Genomic DNA, 14685 nt, shown 5'->3' on the forward strand with positions numbered 1-14685 from the left:
TTGACAGATGGGCTTAAAGTGAGCTAAACAACAATGTGTTTGTATACAGATAGGAAAATGTATTATGTGAGAAAGAGATGAAACACTGGAGGAAGTAAAATCCTTGAGAAGGTGCCAGGGGATGGGACCCACAACACAATATAGGTGTTGACTTCAGCCAGGACCATGGATAGTTCATGCGTTGACACTGGACCTGAGATAGCTCCTAGGCAGAGCTTCTGTGAGATTGTTGGGCAGAAGCATGTGGAAGCTCTTTTCTAGTTGTTTCTAATTCTTACAGGAAATAAGAGGCAACGTCATCCGTTGAGAATTAGGGGAGTTGTTGGAAGTTTAAAATAGGAGGAAAAGGTATGAAATTCTTGTCAAGGAGAGAAAGGGACTGAATGAACTAGGGATAAGAGGATGGGAAGGGTCCCAGGGAGCCTCAGGTAGGTCAGTGACCATTCATTGACAGTGACACCAGTTAGCACGGGTGTGTGTTTTCTCTGGTCAGGCTGAAGGCTCAGGGAGGAAAGGGTTCACCCTCAGCTCCCTTCATTTTCTCATCTCTTTATTGCAGCACACACACATACAAAAAACTTTTGAAGCTCTTGGCTGTTTGTTGCAAACTCTGAGGTGAATTCCGGATGAGAACTGCAGGTTAAAGAGAGATGGAGCTTTCTCTGGAATGTCTGTGCTTCCTGCCAGTCAGCATTCATTTGGCAGGCCAGCCTTTGACTGAACTGGTATTTTAAGCATCCAAATGTATTCCAAGCCAAGCTGGCAGCCATTCTATGCAATCCACGTCACTGCCCTTTATACCAGAGGAGACTTGGGGACCTTTGGAATCCTCAGTCAGCAGAGCCTGCTCTGCATTGCAGTGGAATCCATTTGCTCAGGGACACTAATAGACTGGATTCAGAAGTGGGCCCTGAATTTCCGTGAAAGGGATGAGGGGCACTAGGGAAGGAGGCAGCTGGGAAGGACTGAAGTTTAGATAGAATTTAAATAAAATAGACTTCAAAGAAAATGTTCTTCCTCTGACCTCCACCTCTGCTAAAAGCTGCACGAAGTAAATGAGATAAGAGGTGAGCCTGTAACCTAGATTTGTGGATATGTATTGACGTCCTTCTCTGTAGGCTGTGAGGGATGATTTCATTAATATCTGTAAGGTACTCAGAACAGTATCTGGCAGATACTAAAACTCAATACATATGAGAAAACATAATAATAATACTGTTATAATACTATTATTTTTTATTATGCCTTGACTAGGGTTGAGCAATTTATTTCTGCATCTTTTTCTAGACAATGAAGAAAATCTTATTTAAATGAGCAAAAAAAACCTCATAGATTGATTAATGTGGTTCTTATACAAGGATGACATCCCCATCTCTGAAACACAACACAAATATGATGTGAAGGCAATACTGAGAAGAGGGAAGATGTGGGATATTGAGCCAGAGATGCCTTAGCTAGCTTGCACTTAGCCAAGCCACTTAAATTTCCAAGAACATTACTTTTCTGACATGTAAAATGGAGACAGTAATAACTCATCCTTGATATTACTATTGGGATTTAATAATCAATAGATATAATTGTATTATGAATAATGGTGGGTATATAGTTTATATCCAACAATGATATCTGTGATTATTAGTAATTTTGGTGGATTCCTTATGTGGAAAATATCTTTCCTCTTCTCCATGTACAGAAATCTTTTTTACCTTTCCAGGACCAATTTGATGCCAGCCTCCACAGAAATTCTAGTCCAGATTCTCCTAATCAGACTTAATCTTGTTTCCTCTGGGTTCCTACTATATTTTATATTAGTTCCCCTCCCTTGCCCCAGTTCATCTTGAAAGTCTTTTTCCTTGCATATTTGTCTCTTAAGCTGGATTAAAATTTTATATATATATATATATATATATATATATATATATATATATATATATATCTGAATCTCCATCCCATTTAGCAGAAAGGCTAGAATGTAGTAGGCATGTAACAAATGTTTGTAGAATTCATTGGGAGTTCTCTCTAATCTTCAAAGCTGAAAAACTGACCTACAATTAGAAGAGGCTTCTTTCTCTCTTTTCCCAAATTTCCCATATGAGAATTTGGGAAACAATATAGAGTAGTGAGGAAATGTGGTGTCTGAAGTCAGTAGACCACTTATGGAATCTCATTTCAGCAATCATATAGTGTATTTCCTGGTATATCATGAGCATCAAATAGTATGTTATCTATGATTATTATTGTCATTGTAGGTATCATCACCATAATCAACATAGAGGCAGTGTCTGTCCTGCTTACAATCTAGGTAGGGAAGGAGGACACAGATGAAATGCCACCAGAGCACAGCACCAGACCGATATTTACCAGCCCTCACTTGATCTTGGAGCATTAGGACAGCACAGCTGACTCCAGTCAAGAAGAGATCACTCTCCAGGCATGACAGAAAGGAAACAAACTGTTCTTAGGTGGCTTACGCTGCTTTCTGCACTAGCTGATCCAAGTAATTAGAGCAGATAAGTGACCAGTAAGGGCAAGCCAGAAATGGATCCTACTTCCATGCCACGGATAAGAGAGCAAGTTATAAAAATGTACACTTAAAACTCTGAGGACAAATTAGCCATCCGATTTCCAGCGACTGAAAGAGTCTGAGATTCATCGTAGGCAAGTAACTGTGAAAGGGAAGGTCAGCCAGAGGAGGACCTCCAAGTCACTTAAGCTGCTCAGGGGCTCTTCTTGGCCATATTTTGAGGTTCATTTTATTAGCATCCTAGAAGAGAGGGACTGAAGCTGTAGCACATGTGGCAGCATGGTGTCATAGAAAGAAAAGGAGATTCATTCCTGGATTTATTACTTACTAGCTCAGTGGTTTTTGTAAATTACTTAATCTCAGTGATTTTCAGGTTCCTGAGGATTTAATCCTGGGAAGATTAAAGGTGATGTAACATACCCATGCTCACTAACTGGGAATGTTATCATTGAGGACTTCATCATTGGGAAGCACCCGATCTGTTTCATATTAGAGAATAATAATCAAAACTAACCATAAGCAAAAAAATAAAATAAAATCAGTTAAAATATTTTGACTATTTCTAGTTTGGGACATGGGCCTCCTAAGACTATTCCAGCCCTAGATCAAAACCTTGGGAGACAGTAAATCGGCTTTGTTCTATTCTGGGTCCAGCTTCTATACCCCCAAATTCTTAAAATTATTCTTAGGGGCAGTGAGCTGGGGCGTGGGAAGACATCAATGCCCACTGTTCCTACTATAGAGAAAATTGCTCAAGGGCACATGGCCCACTGATGGTGGGTTAGTGATGTCATCTTCCCACACAAAGGACATTATTAATATCACAGTGACTCATACTGTGTGACTCTTCAGGCACTTGCCGGAGGGGAGGGGTGGAGATAGATCTACCAAAAAAAAGGAGAAATGAGGAGATGGACTGAGATTTAGTTGAAATATTTTAAGTGGGGAAGTTGCACCCTCTTTAGCTTTGAGATGCAAGAAACATGGAAGTCACATGAATGGGAGGAAAGAGGGAAGCTGGAGAGGGAGTTAGAAAAGGCAAAGGGGAGAGACCAATAAAGAAAGAGGGAAGAGAAAAGAGGAAGGCAAAGGTGGGCTGAGGACAAGGTAGAAAGCAAGTGTTATTATATAACTAGGATTGAAAGGACCAAGCTATGGAGATGATCAATAAAAGAAGATTAAATTTGTAAGATACATCCAGAGGTTTAAAGAGATCCCAAGATGGAGTTAGGAACATCTAAGTCAGTGGTTTTTGAGAATGTGATGAAATCCATGGAAAGAAACAAAGCATATATGTTCCAAGTGTTGTATATAGTTTCATGGAGTTCATAGATTCCCTAAAGCCAATCCATGAATTCTCCTCCTAGGAGAGTGCCTTGAACATTCACATATATTAATTTGAGACAATGATAGGTCTGGAGCTTCCTCAGACAAGTCTGAAAGTCAAACATAGAGTTTATGAATATTACCATTTTAGTTTCTTTTCAACTGCATGAATGTTATTTGTTCAAATCTAGCTATGATCATATTTATTTGTTTATTCAATATACTAATTTTTTTTTTAAACAGGACATTTTGCTAGATCTTTTTAAATGATCACCAGTAAATAATCCAAGGGTTTGGGGGCAAACAAAAGAGAAGAAAATGGCCTTAAATAATAAAGTTTACCGTTTGAACGTTAGGCTCTTTCATGCTGGAAGAATGAAGTCCATTGGTCTTTCTTCAGGTAACAAGATTTGCTTTAAGTGTACACAGGGATATAAGGAAAATAGGAGTCACATTGCATGGGCCTCATGAAGGAAAGGAAGCATTAGAATGCCAGACCACACAGAGACTGTTGTTCAGGAGCTGGGTCACTTAAGGTTTGGTGTAACTTGAGCAATCTGGTCTCCTTATCCACTCAGCAGCGCATCTGTTAATTTCTGTCCCAGTGTTTCTCTGTGCTGCTGGCTCTGCTACCCTTTGCCACCTTCTTTCTCCTTAACAGATTCTGCCTGTTCAGTCCTTTGCCTTGCTGTTCCCTTTGCCCATGTTTTCGTTTGTTTGTCTGTTTCCTTCCTCCCATTTTTAAGTGCTAACTTTTTTGAATGTGCCCCGAGTCCCCCAGAAGAGTCACTAGTGGATTCATAGTCACCTTCGCCCCTGAAAGATCTTTCATGGGCACGTTACCTGGCTTCTTCTGAGACATGGGTCCACCCAGGTCAGTCTCTGTGCCGGGATGTCATCATCATGTAGTCAGGAACATTCGGAGTAGAGCACTTTCTTCTTTGGTACAATACCTATTGGACTTTACCTACTGGACTTTGTAGGTTTGCAAAGCTGTACTCTCACATCCATCACATAGTTTGACCCCCGTAATAACCTTGTGAGTAATTATTATTAGTGTGGCCATTTTACACATGAGGAAACAGAGAGTCAAAGAAATTAAGGGGAAAACTCCAGGTCATTCAACCAACAAATGGTAGGCCACACTTAATTCCAGGTTTTCTGACCCCAAAGTCTTTCCAGACACCAGTCAAGAGGAGAGAAACTGGGGGAAAGGCAGGAGGAACAAGGTAAGAACTAATGTGGGAATGAAATAACTGTTTTAGAGGGTGAAAACATTAGTTGGGTGTGGGGGAAGTAATTGCAAAGATCAAAAACTGATGGTTTAGTCACTAAGTCGTGTCTGACTCTTGTGACCCCATGAACTGTAGCCGGCCAGGCTCCTCTGTCCATGGGATTCTCCAGGCAAGAATGCTGGAGTGGGTTGCCATTTCCTTCCTTCTCAGGGCATCTTCCCAACCTAGGAATTGAACCCAGGTCTTCTGCATTGCAGGCAGATTCTTTACCAACTGAGCTACGAGGGAAGTTCAAGCTTAAATACCTAAATTAGACCTGGACTATATCTATGAAGTGCCAGGAGATGGCTAGGGTCCAGTTTTTGCCTCTTCTCACCCCTTTTCCTGAAAAGGGTTAGTATACTCCACCCTGTATAATTATGACTTGAAGAGGAGTGTGGGGAGGAAGACCTCCTGGAGCCCCAATTTCCCTTTCCAGCCTGTACATTTCAGGGGCCAAAATACCTTAATAAACAGTGCTGTGATGAACATTGGGGTACATGTGTCTCTTTCCCTTCTGGTTTCCTCAGTGTGTATGCCCAGCAGTGGGATTGCTGGTTCATAACGCAGTTCTATGTCCAGTTTTTTAAGGAATCTCCACACTGTTCTCCATAGTGGCTGTACTAGTTTGCATTCCCACCAACAGTGTAAGAGGGTTCCCTTTTCTCCATACCCTCTCCAGCATTTATTATTTGTAGACTTTTGGATCGCAGCCATTCTGACTGGTGTGAAATGGTACCTCATAGTGGTTTTGATTTGCATTTCTCTGATAATGAGTGATGTTGAGCATCTCTTCATGTGTTTGTTATGTCTTCTGTATGTCTTCTTTGGAGAAATGTCTATTTAGATCTTTGGCCCATTTTTTGATTGGGTCATTTATTTTTCTGGAGTTGAGCTGTAGGAGTTGCTTGTATATTTTTGAGATTAGTTGTTTGTCGGTTGCTTCATTTGCTATTATTTTCTCCCATTCTGAAGGCTGTCTTTTCACCTTGCTAATAGTTTCCTTTGATGTGCAGAAGCTTTTAAGTTTAATTAGGTCCCATTTGTTTATTTTTGCTTTTATTTCCAATATTCTGGGAGGTGGGTCATAGAGGATCCTGCTGTGATTTATGTCAGAGAGTGTTTTGCCTATGTTCTCCTCTAGGAGTTTTATAGTTTCTGGTCTTATGTTGATATCTTTAATCCATTTTGAGTTTATTTTTGTGTATGGTATTTGAAAGTGTTCTAGTTTCATTCTTTTACAAGTGGTTGACCAGATTTCCCAGCACCACTTGTTAAAGAGATTGTCTTTAATCCATTGTATATTCTTGCCTCCTTTGTCAAAGATAAGGTGTCCATATGTGTGTGGATTTATCTCTGGGCTTTCTATTTTGTTCCATTGATCTATATTTCTGTCTTTGTGCCAGTACCATACTGTCTTGATAACTGTGGCTTTGTAGTAGAGCCTGAAGTCAGGTAGGTTGATTCCTCCAGTTCCATTCTTCTTTCTCAAGATCGCTTTGGCTATTCGAGGTTTTTTGTATTTCCATACAAATTGTGAAATTCATCGCAGCACTGTTTATAATAGCCAGGACATGGAAGCAACCTAGATGTCCATCAGCAGATGAATGGATAAGAAAGCTATGGTACATATACACAATGGAGTATTACTCAGCCATTAAAAAGAATACATTTGAATCAATTCTAATGAGGTGGATGAAACTGGAGCCTATTATACAGAGTGAAGTAAGCCAGAAGGAAAAACACCAATACAGTATACTAACGCATATATATGGAATTTAGAAAGATGGTAACAATAACCCTGTGTACGAGACAACAAAAGAGACACAGATGTATAGAACAGTCTTATGGACTCTGTTGCAGAGGGAGAGGGTGGGAAGATTTGGGAGAATGGCATTGAAACATGTAAAATATCACGTATGAAACGAGATGCCAGTCCAGGTTCGATGCACGATACTGGATGCTTGGGGCTAGTGCACTGGGACGACCCAGAGGGAGGGTATGGGGAGGGAGGAGGGAGGAGGGTTCAGGATGGGGAACACATGTATACCTGTGGCAGATTCATTTTGATATTTGGCAAAACTAATACAATTATGTAAAGTTTAAAAATAAAATTAAATTAAAAAAAAGTAAATAAAAAAATCTCAAAAAAAACCCCCAAAAAACAAAATACCTTAATAGCTATTTAATCTCTTTGAAATGTGATGAGAAGTCAGCACATCAAAAAAATCCCTAATATCTAATGTGAAATAATTTATCAAGTTACCTTTCCTCTTAGAGAAACTATAACAGCTGTAAAGAGAAGCAAAAAATCCTGAAAGATAAATAGGTTAAAGCAACATTTGCAGAAAGCCTCATTGGGCAATGGCAAGGAGGACAGAGGTGGGAGTGGGCAGGGTAAAGTGAGGGGAAGCAGGGACAAGATCTTCAAGCAGTGTCCACAGGCACTGGGACATGTATTCTTTCATTGATTTAAAAATAAAATTTTATCCATGACAGTGTTCCATCATTTGGCATCACATAAAATGTTATTAATGCAAACCTCTGAGAAGCAATTAAACTGAATTAAAAAGTTAACATTAGAGTCCCTTACATTGGAAAGGGTTTGCTGAACATCTACTGACAGGAAGTTGTGTTGAGATGCATTAGTCTTTTAATTCCCTTCTTATTAAGTGCATTTACAAAGAAGCAGGATGCTTACTGCTCTAAATGTCAGCAGCACCTGCTGCACCTCAATTTTCTCAATTAGAAAATTTAGGCTCCGACCCACTGTAACCAGCTGATTCAGTGATGTTTTTGTTGGTTCCAGGGTTATCCTATGAAACAATGCTTGGGAAATGGGAGTTTCTTAAGGCTTCTTTAGATTTTAACCTTTCAAATAAAAATAAGTGATTCAGAAGAATCAAATGATCCCTTTTGTCCTAAGCTTCTTGTCTTGATAGCTGACCATGCTTGATGAAATTGTCTATTAAATGAGAATCATTCTAATTAATAGGAGAAGATTTTCTCTTAGACTAGAAAATTAACACCAAAAGGGCAGAACAAATGTTTGTGAACTTCGGTTCTGCACTAAGTAATTTATGTATCATCTGACTTGTCAAGTTTTGGTTAAAGAACAAACTGTTCAAGGATCCAAACTCTTCTTTTCAAAATTGAGACTTCCCCTCTTCTTATCTTTCCCTAAGATGTATCTTATAGCTCATGTTTCCCTGGTGGCTCATTGGTAAAGAATTCACCTGCCAATGCAGGAGACATGGGTTCAATCCCTGATCCAGGAAGATCCCCTGGAGAATGGAATGGCAACCTACTCCAGTATTCTTGCCTGGGAAATCCCATGGAGAGAGGAGCCTGGTGGGCTACAGTCCATGGGGTCGCAAGAATCAGATATGACTTAGGGACTAAACAACAACAATAACAAATCTTATAGCTCATCTTCCCCTTGAAGCTTTTTTGACATCCTCCATACCTTAGGGTTTTGTTCTAGTTCTAACAAATAAAATTTCAAGACCATTCTCTTATTCTTATCCAACCTCTTCTCCCCCCTCATCCAATTGCTGGCTTTTTTGATGGGATGTCTATTAGATATCCTTGTGGAGATGCGGAGTGGACAGGTCAATGTTCTGAGTTCAGGTGAGAGGTCTGTGCTGGCAACATCCATTCCAAAGAGAGGAAGTGGATGCCTAAATAGATGGGGCATGATTGCCACTCACTCCTTGAAGTGTTGTTATTTGGCTTTTGTGATGTCATTCTAGCATCCTCTCTTGGCTCGTCCCAGTTTTCCTGGAAGACTTCGCTTCACCCATCATCTCCTTTAGTGGTATTCCACAAGGTCTTTTCTTCTGTATTTATCACACTTCTAATGTCCTTAACCACCATTCTGCTCCATCGCATAATACTCTGACACTCTATTTATCTGTCTCTATCAGCTGAGCTCCTTAATGGTGAGAACTGTCTCTATAGGCACCGAGCAGAGCATCTGACTATGGTGGGCATTTAACAAATGCTTGAGGAACGAATGAAATAATTTATTCATTTAGTTTCTTGTCCTACAAAAACAAGTAAAACCCAATCATGTTTGCCATTTCAGGAAAGGGTCATGGTGAATAAGAACAGGAGGGTATCTTCCCATGAGATATTATTATAAAAATGATAAGGTACTCAGGCTAGTTCCCAGGATCTTTTTTACTCAAAGTAGGACAATAATTATACCATTTCATCTATATCTAGTGTGGTGCATATCATGGTTACTATGAGAAAATGTACTTAGAATTCTAAGCCACCAACTAGGAAACGTTTGCTATATAATTTCCCCCTAATTAGTAGTCTCTCCACTGTTGGTTCTGTTCTTAGTGTTTTATTTTGTTTTAACTACAGAGCTATTTCTTTGATTCAGGCCTTTATCCCTAATGCACATAAAGTCATGGATCAAATGTTGAAGACAATCAGATAAAAGACAGTAGCACAAAAGGCACAGGGCTTAATGCTCAAATGCCCTAGAGAAACCTGAACAGACCCACTGAGGAGGAGAAAATACACGAGAAGGAAGGCAGTAGATGAGTAGGTGTCTGCTGAAAATAGACCTTTATCTAGATCCTCTCTAAACCTAGAGAAAAAGCAGAGATGGCCAAAGTGGGTGTTGGAGACCTAGTTGACAAATGATGGATGATAAGTGTGCACGTGTGGGGGGCTTCAGCATGTCTCTCATGGGATAGAATCAGCTATTTTGTGGTGTTTTAGAACTCCTTGCAGACAGCCGCTTAGAGGTCATTTAACATTATTTAGCTCCTTAGCTAAATTAACTGTACTTCTCAGCTATACTTGAAAGCTGTGTCAAGGTAGAAGCCTGCTCTCTCTGGGGGAAATCCCACTTACTTTGCTGTGAAGCAATGAGAAGCGCTCAGATTAACTGTTCCCTCTCGGTGTCAGGTGTCTTCTAGAAAAACAGGTTGTTTTTCAGAGTGCTTCCTGGCCCAGCTCCTGGGTGACCTCGGATACACAGTAAGCATATTGATTCTTCTACAGAGTATTAGTATAGCATTGTGTTTGTGTGTATGTGTGTGTGTGTGTGTGTGTGTCTGTGCGCACACAGTGGGTGGTGGGTGGAGTATTCCCTTGTCCCCATCATCAAAAATAAGAGGGACAGGAAAAATCTGCTTGTAAATTTGAAAAAGTGAGTATTAAACTTTATTCCAGTGCCTGTCTACAATAACCTAAGGCAGCTTCTTCCTGGATTCTATCTGTACAATACCACATGTGTGCATGTGCAGTTGTGTCCAGCTCTTTGTGACCCCATGGACTGGCTCACCAGGCTCCTCTGTCCATGGGATTTCCCAAGCAAGAATACTGGAGTGAGTTGCCATTCCCTTCAGGGATCTTCCTGATCCGGGAATTGAACCCACGTCTCCTATGTCTCCTAAATTGGCAGGCAGATTCTCTACCACTGGGCCACCTGGGAAGCCTGTACCATACCACAGAGAAGGTCAAACTACTTCTCTCTGATTTCTCCATCAATAGGCAATGTTATACCGGGCTCAGAAATTACACTGCTTGACACAGGGGTTTCCTTTCCCCCAGTTCTCAGAAGGGAGTTCAGACTTGTTGCCTGTCAGATGCAAGAAGGAGGGTGGTCCCTTCCTACCTCAGGCTGATGCCCAGGAGCTGAAATGACTGGGAAAAAAACAAGCAGTTAAGATGCTGAGAACTGACTGAAGGGAGAAGATACACAGACTGGCTGAGGATGCACTCAGGTTGCCTAGTAGTCATATCCAGATATTTGAAGAGTCATTGGATCATATAGAAGAGCAAGAGTAGAGTTATTATTGCTCCAAAAGCTGAGCAGAGGGACCGTTGCCACAGCTGTGGCAGTTGCACAGGACAGATGGTGCCGTATGAGAAATCACTCTGTCAGGACTGCTGCTGCCATTCTAGCGGGCTTTCTGTGTTTAACCAGAGATGGGACGAGCACCAGCAGAGTGGTTGGTGGGACCATCCTGGAAAAGGGGGAACTCAAGGCTTCTAGGCTCCTTCCCCTTGTCTTGTTTTCCTTATCTTTTCCTCTGGGTACCTTGGAGATAGTTGCTGTCTTCTACCTTGTGGGAACTAGAGTGGAGCATCCTACATGCTCTGAACTCTGATGGTTTGAGCTTTACAAGCACAGAGTGCTACAGCTAGGCAATGCTTCTGGGGGCTTTATTATCTTTAGTTTTGAACAGTTCGATTTTTGGAGCATTGTGTACAGTCCTCCGAGGACGTGGTCCTTCCTAGGTGTCCTGAAGGTGACCTGTGGTGACAGGGTGCTGTCAGTTGCTCCTGCCTCCTCTCACCTGGGTTCCGCCTTCTTGTGTGCCCAGCACCTGGCTGAGGAAATGAGCAGGAGAATGTATTAAACAGGTGTTTGGCAAATGCGAGGCAAGGAAGCAGGGCCAGCCCTTCCCTGTCAAAAAAAAAAATGTTTTTCTAGTCTGTCTGGATTTTCATGTGTAATCCACTGTGGAGGAAACTGAGACCATTCTTAGCAGCGTTCTGCATCCCCTGTGTGCTCAATGAGGGTGGTGAACCATGAACTATGCCCCTGCCCTGTGGTGCTCAGGGTTCTTCCTGGAAGCCTGTGCCTGGGGAATTTTGGGCAGCTACTTGTGTGCCAATGACCAGATCCACCTCTCCCGTACACTGATTTTACTCCTCTGGTTCAAGTTATCCAGCCCCAGGACATTTATCAGTGTTTAGCAGTGAGAGTCCCGGTTCCTTTGAAAAGTGCCAAAGCTTCGTCATAACAGGGCTTTGTGCCCACTTTCTCCTCTCTCCTTCCCTGGGAAGTATGGAGATCCCATCTCCTATCTGGACCCTTCCAATAGTGAGAGTCAAGTTAGGTCATTCAACCTGGGAGACATAGTCTCTGTTCCCACATTCCTTGAATGCCTTTCAGTAGAGGCCAGCCCAGCTGGGCTGCTTCTACACCTTCTACACCTAACTGAGGCCAGTGCTTCAGCCAAATGATGGGCAGAGTTGGCTAGTCGTCATGTCTACACCATCCTAACTGCAATGCAGAGCGTCTACTACTTCGGGTTCCAACCATATTCTAGAAGACAGAAGAAGATTCGAGTTCCTGGTGTAGCCCTTAAGAAAGAGATGGTCCAAGTGCAAATTTGATGCATGAAACGGGGTACTCAAAGCCCTGTGCACTGGGACAACTCAGAGGGATGGGATGGGAAGGGAGGTAGGAGGAGGGTTCAAGATGGGGGGACACGTGCACCCGTGGCTGATTCATGTTCATATATGGCAAAAACCAGCACAATACTGTAAATTAATTAGCCTCCAATTAAAATAAACAAATAATTTTTTTTTAAAGAAAGAGATGGTTCAGGTATTCTCTCTTTCACACACACACAGAGACACCTGAACAAATACACTCTCGCATATAGCGGGCTAAACTCTCACTGTCTCCCAGCTTTCTTTCCTTCTTGCCCATTCTTCTCTTGTTTCTAGCAAATAATGACATTAGCAAGTACTAGTAGTAGGTGTTTAGATGCTAAGTCGTGTCTGACTCTTTGAGACCCCATGGTAGCTCACCAGACTCTTCTGTCCATGGGATTTTCCAGGCAAGAATACTGGAGTCTGTAGCCATTCCCTTTTCCAGGGGATCTTCTTGATCCAGGGTTTGAACCTGTGTCTCCCACATTACACGTGGATTCTTTACTGCTGAGCCACCAGGGAAGTGACATTAACAAGGAAGGCCACCAACTTCGTGTAGCCTGATTTTAAAGAACTAAGGCTTACATGCCTGAATGGACTGCTGATTTGATATATCTCTTTGACATTTAGGGAACCAAGTCCTGCAGTGAAAAGCAGTTTGGGGAAAATGCAGAAGACATTTGGGAATGAAAGCGTCTGTTGGTGAAGATCTGAATCTTACTTTATGGAAAGGAGGTTTGTGGTTGAGGAATGACTTTTCTAACAAGGGGTGAGAGAGCTAAGTTTCTTCTCATACTGGAAGTGGTACAAGTCATACCAGGGCAGTCAGGCCCAGAGTTACTAATAATTCCCTAACCCTTACTTCTGAAAAGTTTGTTATTTGTTTTGTTTCTCTTTGTTTTTTCCTTAGCTTTCAATGTTTCCTGAAAGTGAAGTGAAAGTGAAAGTCTTTCAGCCATATCCGACTCCTCGAGACCCCATGGACTCTATGAAATTCTCCAGGCCGGAATACTGGAGTGGGTAGCCTTTCCCTTCTCCAAGGGATCTTCCCAACTCAGGGATCAAACCTAGGTTTCCCACATTGTAGGCAGATTCTTTACCAGCTGAGCCACAAGGAAAGCCCAAGAATACTGGAGTGGGTAGCCTATGCCTTCTCCAGTGGATCTTCCCAACCCAGGAATTGAACCAAGGTCTCCGGCATTGCAGGCAGATTCTTTACCAACTGAGCTATGAGGGAAGCCCTAAGGTTTCCTGAAACAACCCTAAAGAAACTTCCAAAAGTTATAATCATTTACACAATGATAACAATAATGATTGTTGATCACTTGCTATATGACAGGCAGTGCATCAAAGACTACATTGTTATCTCATTGAATTTCCACAATGCATGTGGGGTAGATACAACTGATATCCCCAAATTACAGATTGAAAAAAAAAAGGGTCTGAAGAGGTTAAGTGACATTCCTGAGGTCACGCTCCTAGTTAGTGGCAGAGCAGAATCAGACATTTTGATCTTCCAAATTTCAGACCAATGTTCCTTCTATCTATTACATTTTGGCTACTGTCAGTCTAGGTATGGAGGAGATGGTGGTTGCCTTGAAAAATTTTCTAATTCAAGAAGACACTATGGAAAGGTGCTCTAGCTCTGACTTCTTCAATGGCAAGGAACGTATTTCAAAACAATAGGGGTTTTCATAAGATAAATGACTTCTAAGACTAGTGAACTCATTTATTCAACAAATATTATTGAAAACCTATTATGCAAAAGGTATTATTTGAGGAGCTGAAGATAATAGTGGAGAAAAAGTAGATAATTCCCTTCCTTTATAAAGTTTGTATTTTACTGGGAAAAAATAGAATGATAAGTATTTTTTTAAAAATTATACAAGAATTAAAATAAGTCAGTGGGTCAGTGGCGTACAAAGGGACTAGGAGACAGCAATTTTTCTTTTTTTTAGAAATTGATATGTTAATTTATATGGAAAAACAAAGGATTCATAATAGTCAAAGCCATTTTTGAAGAAGGATAAAGTTTAAGGCTTTTAACATTGCTAGATTTTAAGACTTGCCATATAAAGTTGCAGTAATCAAGACAACATGCTGCTACTGCTGCTGCTGCTAAGTTGCTTCAGTCGTGTCCGACTCTGTGCAACCCCAGAGACGGCAGCCCACCAGGCTACCCCATCCCTGGGATTCTCCAGGCAAGAACACTAGAGTGGGTTGCCATTTCCTTCTCCAATGCATGAAAGTGAAAAGTGAAAGTGAAGTCGCTCAGTCCATTCCGACTCTTAGCGACCCCATGGACTGCAGCCTACCAGGCTCCTCCGTCCATGGGATTTTCCAGGCGAGAGTATTGGAGTGGGGTGCCAT

General features: G+C 41.5%; 1 long non-coding RNA gene across 1 annotated transcript; it reads left to right on the plus strand.

Moving 5' to 3' along the window:
• The first annotated feature begins 823 nt into the window (after window positions 1-823).
• LOC132342459 (uncharacterized) lies at window positions 824-14677 on the plus strand. Its single transcript, XR_009490839.1, has 3 exons — window positions 824-1067; window positions 12946-13050; window positions 13226-14677. It is a non-coding gene; the product is annotated as an uncharacterized lncRNA (long non-coding RNA).
• The last annotated feature ends 8 nt before the right edge of the window (window positions 14678-14685 follow it).

This window comes from Bos taurus, chromosome 16 (genome assembly GCF_002263795.3).
Source record: "Bos taurus isolate L1 Dominette 01449 registration number 42190680 breed Hereford chromosome 16, ARS-UCD2.0, whole genome shotgun sequence".
In the NCBI taxonomy this organism is placed as follows: Eukaryota; Metazoa; Chordata; class Mammalia; order Artiodactyla; family Bovidae; genus Bos; species Bos taurus.